Source organism: Capra hircus (assembly GCF_001704415.2).
Source record: "Capra hircus breed San Clemente chromosome X unlocalized genomic scaffold, ASM170441v1, whole genome shotgun sequence".
NCBI classification, from domain to species: domain Eukaryota; kingdom Metazoa; phylum Chordata; class Mammalia; order Artiodactyla; family Bovidae; genus Capra; species Capra hircus.
In genome coordinates, this window is record NW_017189516.1 from 55,799,146 (window position 1) to 55,814,635 (window position 15,490).

A 15,490-nucleotide genomic window follows, 5' to 3' on the forward strand; every position below is an offset into this window, starting at 1 on the left:
TAACAACAGAATTGGTAAGCATGGGTCATGATGGTGGCAACACATTTGTCAAACTGGAGCTGGTCTCAAAACATACTGTTTCTGGTATGGCCGAAGCTTATGACTTAAGATGCCCAAATATTGCTATCCATTCTAGTTTAGTAGGCATGATTACTTGAACCCACACATAATCCTCTAGCAGGATGTCAAGTGCTTCAAATGGCTGTATGTACTCATCCAGGCCATGAGAATAATGCTACTCAAAGTGTGGTCTGCAGACCAGCAGTGTCAGCATTATCTGGGAGCCTGTGAGAAACCCCAGTGTCCAGGTAACCACTGCTGAATAAGATCTCTGATGGTGGGCACAGGAATCTGGATTTGAACAAGCTTTCCATGGTACTCTTATGTATTCTAAAGTTCAAGAGTCATTGCTTACTCACTTATACTTATCACAAAGCTGAATTTAAAATTTGGTAAGAGGAAATGAGATGCCTCTTCCAATATTTTAAAATTTCTGAGTGTTGGTTTATTACTCTTTTAGGACCATACTTCCCTAAACCTAAAAAAAGAACTAAAATGACTTCAGTAATAGCAGTTAGCAAAACTGTCAGCTTACAGGAGAGTGTGTGGCACTCCTTTTACAATTATAAGTGGCAAGATATTATTGTGCAATGTAGATTTAAAAAAAAACTTATTTTTGAATTGTTTTAGAGTAAATGCCCACCATAAAGTAATTTTAAAACAAAGACAGTTTCTTATTTTCCATATAATTCATGTTTAAAAAATAATATTCAGAAAACAGGAAAAACAAGCAAAGCTATTGGTGGTGTACTTCCTTCAGGAAAGAAATTATTTTCTGAGCATAAGACCAGGGCAAAGTGAGCAAGTTTTAGAGTCATTCAAACTATCTTCTCAGTCTTGAGCCTTGTTAAAAGAATTCTGAGAGCTGAAATCAAGTAGAGATGGCATGGGAAGCCGGCAAAAAAAAAGACAGAAGCAGTCTTCTAAATTGGTCTCGAATTGGTCAGATGCTGTTAATAAATATTTATGGGGTGCTTATTATGTGTGGAATGTGTGCTTCATGCTGAAGCCAGCCATCATTATACCAGTTTGGAAGTATGCTACCAATTTGGAAGTATGCTAAGCTAGCCTTATAAAATGTCCACCAAACCCACGTAGGCAATAGAAGGCAAAGAAGTTTTCTTCTATCCCTCTGTACTCTTCCTCGACTCTTCTGCAGTCTCCCCAGCCCTTATCAAGTTATGTTTTCTTCCACAGGAAGCTGTTAGTGCTGAGGCAGCATCAGGGGCACTTCCATTGTTTCTGTTGCATCCAGCCATGAACATTCACCCTCCCCCTTCCAACAAAAAACACACCTTTTGCAAGCTGACGAAGTGAAATCCAAGGGATAAAGGGTGGACACGAGCTAAAAGAAGTTATTATCCAGGAGGAATTTATTTTTTGGAGAATTATCTGTTCCTGCTGTTTGAACTTCAAGCAAAAGATACATATCATATAATTCTTGTATCTGTTTTCCAATTAATGTCCCTATGAAAAAATCCAACAGAAGTGAATTAATCATGGCATCTTCTCTCTTGAGCTTGGGACTGGAGCTCAGGTTCACCAGAGGTTTTAGTGCTAACTCTGTCCCCCTGGACTTCAACTGCAGCTTACTGAAGATAGTGACTGTTTAACCAGAACCACAGAGCTATTGGGCACATTGCACATGCTGCCTCTGAAGGAATCATAACTGACTACTCATCTTCCTACAGCTTGAATCTCAGGCAGATGAAGCCTGAGAGGCAGATTATCTGAAAATTGAGAGTGTTGGCTAACACATTAACCTGGCACCACCCCCACCCAGGAACACCTAGGGAAGTCCAAAACAGGACAAGGGCATGCCTGGGGGAGAGACTCAATGGTCAGGTTCTGGGGTCCCTTTATTTCTCATCGTGTTCCCTCTAAGTGCTATTCTTCCCTTCCATTTGGAAAGAAATTGTGGTGTTAAAGGATTTTTCAGAAAGAAGAAGGAAACAATCACTTTATATCAGCAAAAGGGTTTTTTCTTTGGTTGTGAGAGGGTTTTGCCCATTTTCCTTTAACATTACAGACATCTGTCTCAGATTCTGCTCCAACAATATTGTAATGTCGTCAGGGATCAGAAATGGCTTCTGTTAATCAAGGATTCAGAAAGTCCATTTGCAGATGTTAATTCAAGATGGGGGAGGAGCCAGATTTGCATGTCTTAGACCAGAATTTGCTAATTCTTATGAATTTGAGGAACCCTTTATACCATCAGGAAAATTTCCAAGTCATCATATAATTTTACCTATGTTTCTAGTATTAGTTGATGGAGCAAATGCTTGTACTAGGAAAAGAAGTGACTATTGTTTCAAAAACAATCTTAAATGATTCTTATTTGATCAGTAACAAGACCTGAAGACCTTTGAAAGTAGTAGTCAATATATTGGAACATCTATTTTTATTCATTATACAGTCAATACTTGGTGAGCAGAGGGATTAAAGGTCCTTTCACATAGCAGTCAAAGTTCCTGAGTGTCCACAGTGCACAGATTTTAAAGCAATGACTTAGACAACAAATACTATTAAATAAACAAATGAGTGAATAAATACAAAAAACAAACCTGGACCTATAAAAAGAAGCAGATTTCTATTGATTCTGAAATTAGAATTACTTTGATTGGTAAATGGGAAATTATTTTGTGATAATTCTTGTTACTACCCTGAGCATCTGTGATGAATTTAGGGGTACTTGTTGCTTTGAGGTAATCAAACTATATTAGTAGAGAAATCAGATAAAAATAAGTCTTCTTTAGAAGTAGATTTTAGCTATTAAAATGGCTTTTAAAGATGGTTTTATCTCCAGAGATTCAGGAGTACAGAGCATGCAAACATTCATGGCTTTGAGATATAACTTCCAGGAAGGATAGGAATGTCCCAAGTGTCCTGATCAAGGATAGAAGGTAACTTGATGCCTCCTACTGTACCACCTCTAGTGTTGATGGAATGGCGATTACCTATAAGGGGAGAGAGACACCTACTTAAAGAGGGATGGCGGCTCCTCACAGAGCAGTGTTACAGCTAAGAGCAGGCTCATGACTCCTACTCCTCTACCTCCTCATTCAACTCTGAATCATGAATCCCCATCTGGGATCTCTGGGGATGAAGATGGGGCTTCAAGTGCCATGAAATGAAATCTTGAGCCAAGGATAAAGTATCCCCTGAATCTTATCTTGGTCCATCCATTCTCTTCTCCTTAAAGTCCTTAAGGTCACTCTGCCTGCAGTGGACAATGGCAAGGGCAGAAAGGCTTTATTTCTTTTCAGTGAGCCTGTGCCTAAAACTCCAGTGCAGAGCTTTCTAGGTAACTAGACAAAAATCCATGACTTAGACCCGGGCTGGGGGTTGAGAGCTCAACCTTCCTCTAATTGCAAAGCCCACTTTAAAATTTTACCACCCTTATGGAAACTGTATTAGGAATGTAAGGCCAGGGTTTAGAATATCCAACTGTATGTGAGATAGAAAAAAAAAAAAAAAAAGACAGGAAGCCAGAGCCCAAAGCCAGATTATCCTCCATGGAGGCAAGACAGAGAAATACACCTGTATATTTGACCCTCTAACACACAGGGTGAAACGCACACTGAAGTATCAGAGTCTCAGCCACTCAGATTACCAACACATGCTTTGGAGAGGACCTACAGAGTAGACAGGAAGAAGGAAGAGATCTCCTTTCTCATTCTAGAACACACTGTCCTCTTATGAACTCCACCCCAGAGGATACCTAACTTTGGAAATCACACAATGAAATTTTTTGGCAGATGAAATCTGCTCACAACCCTAATGGCACAAGAAACTACATGGAAACAGTCTTTGACTTCCTGAAGCAGAAGAAATAATCAGGCTCATGCTGGCATTTGATGAGTTAAGTGAACTGAAGTATGAAGTCTGACAAATTTGTTCATGGAATTTCCTTCAATCAAGAGGAGAAACAAAATCCATAGGAAGTAAATCTTTGCTTCCTCTCCTACTGCTGTTATTGAAAGAATTATGGAGACCTTTTCATTTTTTGCAGAAAAGCAATGAATTGCCTCTTTGTATTAAAATGGATAAAAGCAGTGTCTAACTCTAAGGAGACAAGAATGTTCTAGAACAGCGTTGCCCAGTATGCTATACTTTCCGATATGGTAGCTAGCAGCCATGTATGATTATTAAGCATTTGAAATGTGGCAGTATGGCTGAGGCATGAAATGTTTAATCTTATTTCATTTGAAGTAATTTGATTTTAAATAGCCAAATGTATCTAGAGATGACCATATTATAACACACAGTTATAGAAGAACTGTTTTTACTCATGGGTGCTATATTTTTATGAAATATATCATAGACATAAAAGAATATATAATATATACAGTTTAAGTAATATTGAAATAATTCACATGCCCTCCAACCCTTCCTAAGAAAGAAAATATTACCCAAACCTCTGAAGTTCCCCAAGTGCCCCTGCCCAATCCCTTTGTATCCCATCACACCTCCAGAGCTAACTATTATCCGAAATTTTCTGTTCATTGCTCCCTTAGTTTTTACCAAAATTTCTGTGCATTCTAGATATTAATCGTTTGCTAGTCATATATACTGCTAATATATTCTCCCTATTTATGGATTGTCTTTTTATTTTATGGTCTATTTACTAAACTGGAATTCTTAATTTCAATGTGATTAGCATATGTTTCCTTTGGTTGTGCATTCGTTATTGTTAAAATATCCTCCCCACTGCCAAGGCTGTAACATCTTTCTCTTATGTTTTCTTCTTTGTTTTAGTTTTCTGTTTGCCTTTATGTCTTTGATCTATCTGATTTTATTTATGATATAAAATGGGGATACAAATTCATTTCTTTCTATAGGGATAACTATTCTACTATTAGTTATTGAATAGGTGGATTATTTGCTCACTTATCTTTCATGCCAACTCTTGTTTAAGTGGGCTGATTCTAGGTCCTCTCTTTTCATGTAGCTTTCATCTCTTCATCTTTCCATGTATCTTTTCATCTCTCCTTTGTGTATGTGGGCACAATTCCAGATACTACCTTCTGTTCCATTAGTCTGTTTGTCTAATTCTGAGACAATACAGCCATTTCTTAATTACTACAATGCTGAAATAAAGGAACCAGACAGAAGATAACAACCAATCTATACTTCCATTTACTTTTAAAATTCAAAGCAGAATGTTTCACATTCTTTTCAGTGAGGCCTAGAGAAGAGCAAGAGATGAAATCATAGAAGTACCGATTTGGTAGTGAGATGGAAGCCACTAGAAGATTTTCAAGTGACATCACCTAGCTTATGTCTTCAAAGTAGCACTCTGGAGCTTAACTGAGAATAGACCTTTGTGAGGCAAGAGTGGAAGCAGGAAGACAAACCAGGTGAGAGAAGATAGCAGATAAGACTGGAGTGGAGGCAGTAAATGCAGTGATGTGTGGTCAGATTCCAGGTATATTATGAAGACCAGGCTGATCATACTTTCTGATGAATCCTTTGTGAGGTATAAGATAGGAGAAGCATCAAAAGAAGAGAGTTATCAAGAATGATGCATTAGTTAAAAAAAAAAAGAATGAAATAATGCCATTTGCAACAACATGGATGGACCTAGAGATTATTATACTAAGTGAAGTAAGATAAATATAAAGACAAAGATAAATATCATATATCACTTATGTGTGGAATCTAAGAAAATGATACAAATGAACTTACATGCAAAATAGTAACAGACTCATAGACTTCAAAAACAAACTTATGGTTACCAAGGGGGAAGAGGAGGAGGGATAAATATGGAGTTTGGGAGTAACAGATACACAGCACTACAAATAAAATAGGTAAACAACAAGGACCTAGGGTTTTAGCACCTGGAACGGTACTCAATATGTTATGATAACCTGCTTTTCCTGTGGGAGCCACCAGACTGAGAGGAGTGTGGCCTTCTCCTCTCCTCACCATGGCGTGTGCTCATCCATGGATATCAGTGTACTCTGAAAAGGGGTGGGGGGTCATCTGGCAAAAATGTCCTTTTGCCTGCTGTGTTCAAGGCTCCCATTCGACCAGATATTGTTAACTTTGTCCACACCAACGTGTGCAAAAATAACAGACAGCCCTATGCTGTCTGTGAATTATCAGGTCATCAAATCAGTGCTGACTCTTGGGGTCCTGGCACATCTGTGGCTCAAATTCCCAGGGTTCAAGGTAGCGGGACTCACCATTCTGGCCAGGGTGCTTTTGGGAATAAGTGTTGTGGGGGTTGCATGTTTGTGCCAACCAAGACCTGGTGATGTTGGCACCTCAGAGTGAATACAGCACAGAAGTGGTATGCCACCTGCTCTGCACTGGCAGCGATTGTCTTATCAATGCTAGTCATGGCTAAAGGTTATCATCTAGAGGAAGCTCCTGAACTTTCTTTGGTGGTTGAAGGCTACAAGAAGACCATGGAGGCTGTTTTGTGTCTCAAGAGACTTAAGGTCTGAAATGATATAAAAAAAGCTCTATGCCTCTCATAGAATGAAAGCTGCCGAAGGTTATATGAAAAACCGTATCCAGCACATGGGACCTTCCATCACTGATAATGAGGATGGTGGTATCATCAAGGCCTTCAGAAACATCCCTGGAGTTACTCTGCTTAATGTAAGCAAACTGAACATTTTGAAACTTGCTCCTGGTAGTCATGTGGGATGTTTCTGCATTTGGACGGGAAATGCTTTCTGCAAGTTGGATGAGCTGTATGGCACTTGACATAAAGCAGCCTCCCTCAAGAGTCACCACAACCTCCCCCATGCACAAGATGCTCAATACAGACCTTAGCAGGATCTTGAAAAGCTAGAGATCTAAAGAGCCCTTCAAACAACATGCAATAAGATTCATCACCGAGTCCTAAAGAAGAATCCACTGAAAAACCTGACAATCATGTTGAAGCTAACCCCATATGCAAAAATCATGCCAAGAACCACAAAATTTGGATGAATAGGACAGCAGCAGCACTAGAAGCTAAATCAGATGAGAAGAGGGTTTGAGGCAAGAAGCCTGTAGTGGGAAACACAAGAAAGAAGGTTGTTGGCATTAAGGAGATGAAGACTGGTGGGTAAAAAAGCTGCAAGGACCAAGAAGGCAGCAGCTAAAAAGAAGCCCACAGGAAAGAAACCCACCATAGAGGAAGAGAAGGCTGCTGCGCAAACTTCAATTTGTTTATCCCGTAAAGGTCAAATCATTTTGGACAGCTGATTTTGAATAAGGACCTGATCAAAGAGGCAGTAAGAAAAAATATAATAACTTTAGTGGAAAAGGATCTGAAAGAGAATATATATGTATATATATGTATGTATGTATAACTGAATCACTTTGCTGTACACTTGAAACTAACACCACATTGTAAATTAACTCTACCTCAGTTTTTTAAAAAAATGATACATTAATATTTTTGGCTGAGGAATTGTAAGGATATATATATATACATATATATACTGTATATTATCACATATATGGAATATACATAAGCTACACACACACACACGTAGTGCCTAGTACAGGTTTGCTGCTGCTGCTGCTGCTAAGTCACTTCAGTTGTGTCCGACTCTGTGCGACCCCATAGACGGCAGCCCACCAGGCTCCCCCGTCCCTGGGATTCTCCAGGCAAGAACACTGGAGTGGATTGCCATTGCTTTCTCCAGTGCATGAAAGTGAAAAGTGAGAGTGAAGTCGCTTAGTCGTGTTGGACTCTTAGTGACCCCATGGACTGCAGCCCACCAGGCTCCTCCATCCATGGGATTTTCCAGGCAAGAGTACTGGAGTGGAGTGCCAGTGCCTTCTCCAGTACAGGTTTGGGACATGGGTGTGTGTGTGTGTGTGTGTGTGTGTGTGTGTGTGTGTGTGTGTGTGTGTGTGTGTGTGTGTGTGTGTATTCCCTGGAGGCTCAGATGGTAAAGAGTCTACCTGCAATGCAGGAAACCAGAGTTCTGTCCTTGAGTTGGGAAGATCCCTGGGAGAAGGAAATGGCAACCCACTCCAGTATTCTTGACTGGAAAACCCCATGGACAGAGGAGCCTGGAGATCTACAGTCCAGAGAGTGGCAAAGAGTTGGACATGACCGAGCAACTTCACTTTCATACACACACACACACGTGTATAAATATGTGTGTGCATGTATGTGTTTAACAAATACTCCCTCTCTCTCCCTCATGGGACATAGACATAAAGGACATCCCAGTTCGTTTAAGGTAGAGATACCCTCATACTTCAGTGGTAACCCTGGGTAATGCTTGCCTGATAATGGAGTGGTGGTAGAAGAGTGATGTCTGTAAGCCTTGATTCTTAGGCATTTGATGGGCACAGATAATGTTGCCCATCTTAGGAAATAATCAGAGTAAACAAGAGTCGCTATAATAATGTGGCTTCCAATAGGACTTTAAAAAAAAAAGAAAAAAACCAAGTGCTATTTTAGCATGTGCCTGAGGGTGAATGTTTACAGTAGAGAGCTTTGAGATTTCTGTGTTATCTGGATATAAATAGAACTTTTGAGCCCCTTGGAAGAAAGCTTAGGTATTTACCAAGTTGACCACTATTTTCTGCTGCTGACCAGCAAAAGGCTTTCCAAATGTTTTTCTGATTGTATCAGCCCTTTAAGATGGATGTTTTGATATGACCTCATTGACTAGGTGACTTTCAGAGATGACAGACCCGTCACCAACTTGACACAGTATCTCCCCACACATCTCAGTCTACAAAGCCAGGACCAGGCATTTGTTTTCCGGTTAACATTATGAACACCAAATTAATGTGTGGTTTCTACAGAAACCGTGCTTTCTCCTTTCTTGTGTTTATAATAGATGTCTAACCAAAAGACTTGGTCAAGAACTACATTCCTCTGGGTCACTCTCATGCATTCTGTACCTGTCATCACTCATATCCCTAAAGACTCATATAATTATGCCCAAATTCTACTCTCCATTCAGTTGGGTTAATTGCTAATATAAGGTCAGCAACATTGTGTTCTTAACTTGGGTGTTATTTTTAAGACATTTTAAAAAATGCAAGATGTTAATTAGCAGTAAACATTGACTAGATTGAAACAAAACCTTTCCTTCAAGGTAACACCAAGTATATAAGAGATGCTTTAAAGTGATTTGAAGATCCTTTTCAACTTGCATCATCAGGCAAGTACAATAGTTATGTTTATATTGTCATGACTCTAGCCTTTGAAACTTGTAAAACTAGTATAAAGATAATCAGGGTACAAAATAAAAGGTCTTCTCTGTCACTGGTACCTTCTTAATGGAATAAGACATTATGGAGTCCTTTTACATTAAAAGGCAATTGTGCCAGGGACTAGGAGGTATAAAAAGATAGAAAATGGCCCCCACCATTAAGGAGTTTATTATCATGGGGAGATAGAGTTGGAAGCCAGTGGTTTTAAAGACAGCAAAGGCCCAATGATCACTTCCAGGGGACAGTTTATTGGTAAATAAGAAATGAATGCTATTAATCAGATGATAATACACATTCAGATTTATTGCATAGTTCTCTGTGTTCCATGTAACATCTCATTTAATCTTTACTACAACCCTATGAAGTAGGATATTTGTATCACCGTTTTGCACTCAGGGAAAAGGTACAGTCAGGTTAAGTTACTTCGCAATGTATACAGGTAGCAAGTGGTACAGCCAGGATCTAGAAGAACTGAAGAAGTTCTGTTTCAGAATCTGCATCACAACCTCTGTGTTGTTTTACCATTTTGATGTCAAAGTGGGAAAATCAACTTTACCACTTAGTGTAGTAACAAAGGGTGGGTGAAAAGAGAACTTTTCATTTTGTACCCTGGTCTGTCTGTGCACCACTTTTACAAATTTGAAAAGCAGGAGTCGTGATAATGTAAAAATAGTTGCATCTTGACTAGTCAAGTAATGGTAAAAGGATCTTAAATCACATTTGGAGATCTCTTTCATGTTCTGTGTTGGAAGAGGGTTGCCCTTCAGCCTACAGATGTTTCTTGCATGCTTGATAACCTTTGATGTGTTATCTTAGGAAGAACGCCACATTAAAAACACTGAAGGTTGCTGGCTCCATAGTGGCAGATAACTGGATAAATAGCACAATTTGGAGTTTAGTGGTATATATTTAGCTGCTCTAAGACTTAGTTTGGTTCCTTGTAAAAGGAGAATAATGGTATCTACCTTATAGGGTCTTTGTAAGTATTACATGAACTATTGAGAGTAAAATGCTTAACTTTATGCCTGGCACATAAAAAAATACTCCATGATAACGACAAAGAAGATAATAATGATGATAGTGATGGTGATGATGATAAAACTCTCTCTGCTGATTGCAGGCTCAATTTTCAGTCAGTTCAGACACACCTTTTGAAGGAGGTCGCCATTTTCTCCATTACCTCCACCATAGTTTGGTCTCAGGTCCAACTACAGGGAGGGAACACAGCCCTGCCCATCAACAGAAAAGTGAAGTCACTCAGTTGTGCCTGACTGTTTGCGACCCCATGGACTGTAGCCTACCAGGTTCCTCTGTCCATGAGATTTTCCAGGCAAGAGTAGTGGAGTGCGTTGCCATTTCCTTCTCCAGGAGATCTTCCCGACCCAGGGATTGACCCTGGGTCTCACGCATTGTAGACAGACGCTTTACCCTCTGAGCCACCAGAGATCAACAGAAAATTGGATTAAAGATTTACTGAGCATGGCCCTAACCATCAGAACAAGACCCAGTTTCCCCCACAGTCAGTCTCTCCCAGCAGGAAGCTTCCATAAGCCTCTTGTCCTTCTCTATCAGAGGGGAGACAGAATGAAAACCACAGTCACAGAAAACTAATCAAACTTATCACATGGACCTCAGTCATGTCCAACTCTTTGCAAGCCTATGGACTGCAGCATGCCAGGCTTCTCTGTCCATCACCAACTCCCAGAGCTTGCTCAAACTCGTGTCCTTTGAGCCGATGATGCCATCCAACCATCTCATCCTCTGTCGTCCCCTTCTCCTCCTGCCTTCAATCTTTCCCAGCATCAGGGTCTTTTTCAATGAGTCAGTTCTTTGCATCAGGTGGCCAAAGTATTGGAGTTTTAGCTTCAGCATCAGTCCTTCCAATGAATATTCAGGACTGATTTCCTTTAGGATTGACTGGTTTGATCTCCTTGGAGTCCCAGGGACTCTCAAGAGTCTTCTCCAACACCACAATTCAAAAGCATCAATTCTTCGGTGCTGTTTTCTTTACATCCAACTGTTTTCTTTACATACAACTCTCACATCCATACATAACTACTGGAAAAGCCATAGCTTTGACTAGATGGACCTTTGTCAGCAAAGTGATGTCTCTGCTTTTTAATATGCCATCTAGGTTGGTCATAGCTTTTCTTCCAAGGAGTAAATGTCTTTTAATTTCATGGCTTCAGTCACCATCTGCAGTGATTTTGAAGCCCCCCAAAATAAAGTCTGTCACTGTTTCCATTGTTTCCCCATCTATTTGCCATGAAGTGATGGGACCAGATGCCATGATCTTCATTTTTTGAATGTTGAGTTTTATGCCAGCTTTTCCCTCTCCTCTTTCACCTTCATCAAGAGGCTCTTTAATTCCTCTTCACTTTCTGCCATAAAGGTGGTGTCATCAGCGTATCTGCGATTATTTATATTTATCCTGGTAATCTTGATACCGGCTTGTGCCTCATCCAGTCTGACATTTCGCATGGTGTACTCTGCATATAAGCTAAATAAGCAGGGTGACGATATACATCTTTGACGTACTCCTTTCTCAGTTTGGAACCAGTTCGTTGTTCCATGTCCGGTTCTAACTGTTGCTTCTTGACCTGCATACAGATTTCACAGGAGGCAGATAAGGTGGTCTGGTGTTCCCATTTCTTGAAGAATTATCCACAGTTTGTTGTGATCCACATAGTCAAAGGCTTTAGCGTAGTCAATGAAGCAGAAGTAGATGTTTTTCTGGAATTCTCTTGCTTTTTCTATGATCCAACGGATGTTGGCAATTTGATCTCTGGTTCCTCTGCCAGATTTTAGAGTCTTAAATTTTAGGACACTGAGGTGAGATGTTCTATGTATTTTGCTTATGAATATAATGTTCATAATATAGAAATTATCCTTCAGTCAGTTCTTCTATCATCCATTAATGACTTCCACATACTTAATCTCTGCCATCTCTCTGAGATCTTATAAAAGCATTTAAAAGAAAATCTTACCAATTACCCTAACTGGAGTTGAGCCAAACTGGGTGAGAGGATTTTTACTCTAGATGAAAGTTTCTTTAGCCCTCCATCACTACCCCTCTGCCTGAGTATTAGAATTTACAGAACATGATTCTGAACAATCTTGTAAACAGATTAGAACATTTCTGGAGATAAAAGAAATAGTGTGATAATGTTGCCTGTAAATGGAATATCTCACCTAATTCATTATGCGTACTATATATACATATACTTCCAATCGGTATTGTCCACTGTAACCAGGCACACTGAATTTCAATAAGTAATTCCCTGGACATTCTTTATCTAAATTAGTTTATAATTGTGTTCACTGAGCATTATGTGTTCTTTGTGATTCGAGATGAGACATCAAGAAAGGCTTCTTCAGATTCCAGAATTCCTTCCATTCACTATCACAGAAAGTGTACTCTCAGATTCTAGAATACTAATTGAAAGTTAAGGCACATTTTTAAAAATCTGTTATATGTAATTAAACCAAATGGTTAGCCCTACTTGCTATTGTGTGCATATATAAGCATTTTATTTGTATTCAATTCTATAAAAAAGAAGCATTTAGTTGCTTTTTTTCTTTCATCTTTCCGAAGCAATATTTACAGTGTATTCTTAGATATGAGAGGGTGCTAAAACACAGACTTATAAATAGGACCAAATTTCATTGAATTGGAAGAAAAATTCACTGCTAAGAGTGTGTGTATGTGTGTGTGTGTTATTTTTATGCCCAAACATTGTCATCACTCTTCAGAGTCTGAAATGATGAGACTATTTTTGTGGATCTCATGCAATTCATTTACAGTCACAGCATGTAGGAAAATCTCTCCAGATCAGCATATTAGAGTGTATAGTGGGGAGAAGTAATATAGCTTTAATTTTAGTAATGAAGACTGGGTGATTTTCTGTCTTTTAGTTTTTCTTTCTGCATAGGCCTCACTTCCCTGCCAGTAAACCTCCATTGTTACGATGTGAACGAGCATGAGGGACAGGCAGCTGGATTTTCACTCTAAATTGCTAGCTTGCGTGCACTGCCAGCTGCCAATATCAAGTGCTCATCCCTGTCTCATGACTCGCCATTGACCTCAGTGAGATAAACCATTGGTTGTGTGCCTAATACTGACTTATCCCTGGCTTTGGGGTGTACACTAAATATCGAGGGCTTACGTTAAGGTTAGGAGAGCCCACCCAGGCATTAATTAGGCCAGTAGGTGAAAAGTGGAATCCAGCAACATAGATCAGAAGTAAAGCCAGAAGATGCACTGGAAGCTAGTCTGGAAACAAACAAACAAAAAACCTTCCTGGATATAGCAATATTAAATCTGGTTCAGTTAAAGAAGATTTTTAAATGATGATCCCTCTGTGGTGTAAAAACTGAGAACAAACTCTGTCTCTGATATTTGGCACTTGGCGTACTTCCCTCTAAGCACCCAATAAATCTCTGGAGGATAACTGAGAGAATGAATGTGAATGCTGAAAGCCCAGTTTAGTGTTACATCCTCCGCTTTGTCTATCTATTTTCCTGCATGCCTACTTCTGTCTTCTCTCACTCTTATGTCTTCTCTCTCTCTGTCTGTCCCTCTCTTGACTGATAGTCTCTCCTCCCCCATCCGTGTGACATGACCATATCATGACTTAACTCCTGAGTTAATATCTCTATTGCAAAGACCAACCCACATGGAGCCAAATTTCTTGGAATGAATTCCAAATAATCTGTGCCCCACCTTCTCAAAAAAGTGCTGGGGTCAACTTAAAATAAAAATGCATAGACACTTGAATCCAGGCTAGGCAAAAGGAATTTAAATTACGATCAAGAATCATATAAAGAAAGTGAGACTATAATAGGAATAAAATAATGAAATGAAATAGTCACCATAACATGTAATTTACCTGGCAGGCAAGATAATTAGGGAAACATTACATATTATAAAACTGCTAATAGAAGAAGTTGTCATTTTTTCAAAAACCAGCTCTTATCATAATGTTTGACACATAGTAGGTACTCAGTAAACATTTGTCAGATAACTGAAAGAAGATAAACAGTTTCATGGAGAAAATATAACACAGAAACACATAGACCACATTCACATGCAGACAAACACATTCACACAAATAAGATATAAGTCAATGTGAGTATTTTTTATCCAACTAGCAATACAACAGGGGCTACTTTATATCTCTATACAAAATGTGGATATCTTTTCTGTAAGAATTCTGATCCTAGCTGAGAGATAATGTGAGATAGTAGTTCAGAGAAGGCTCTAGTCCTGCTTACAACAACTTTGGCTATATAGCAAAAATGGAATCAAGTGACCCAAACTAATATAAACTAAAAGCCATCATTTATTATTAAGATACAATAACATGGAACTCAAAGGCCTTGGCAATAGATTAGAATGAAAGCTAAAGACACCATTTACATTCCATGCCTCTCTCTTCGCCACCCATTCTGCAAGTCTTCCTCATTTCTTTCTGTTTTTCTCAAAGTTTCTGTATCTCTCTCCTCTTCTTGGAATCCTCTGTTTTTTAATTTTGCACCCCACCAATCATGGGTTTATATTGTCTCCTCTTAAATAAGACATCCTGGTGGAAACTGGAATATCAATCCAAATTCCAAATTTTCAGAGAACATGCTCTATTTTGTTTAGTCAGACATTCAAGTCTGGACCAGTCAACTGCACAGGAAGCCAAGGACATATCAGAGAAAATGGTTGCTAGGGGACTACTCTTACCTTTCAGGTGGGAGTGGGTGTCCTGAAGGAAGGATTCTGTAGCAGGCAAGATAGTATTATTGAATTCATTGCTTTCAGTGGATGGAACACTTAATACATGGCTAGAAGCAAGAGATCCTAGAATTACTGGTGGAAAACATATCACCTCTTGCAAGTATAACCCTTCCCAGCTCATGATTTTGGCCAAAGCTTATTTACAAAAATAAGCTTATCAACGGGCATCTGATAGGTATACACATTCTGTTTTTTAAAGAAACAGACCCTATGATCTTGCTTTCAAATGACTATGTGGAAAATTTAAATAAACATCATTTTTTTAAATTGAAGAAACTGGTTTATATTCTCACTGAGATAAAAAGTCATCCTACCTTTATTTTTTTTAATTTTTAAAAAATTTTTATTGGAGCATAGTTAATTTGTAATGTTGTATTAGTTTCTGCTGTGTAGTATAGTAAATCAGTTATATATATATATATATATATATATATATATATATTCTTTTTGAGATTCTTTTCC

At 38.9% G+C, this 15,490-nt stretch overlaps 1 pseudogene; it reads left to right on the plus strand.

Moving 5' to 3' along the window:
* The first annotated feature begins 5,962 nt into the window (after positions 1–5,962).
* On the plus strand, positions 5,963–7,263 carry LOC102190497 (annotated as a pseudogene).
* The last annotated feature ends 8,227 nt before the right edge of the window (positions 7,264–15,490 follow it).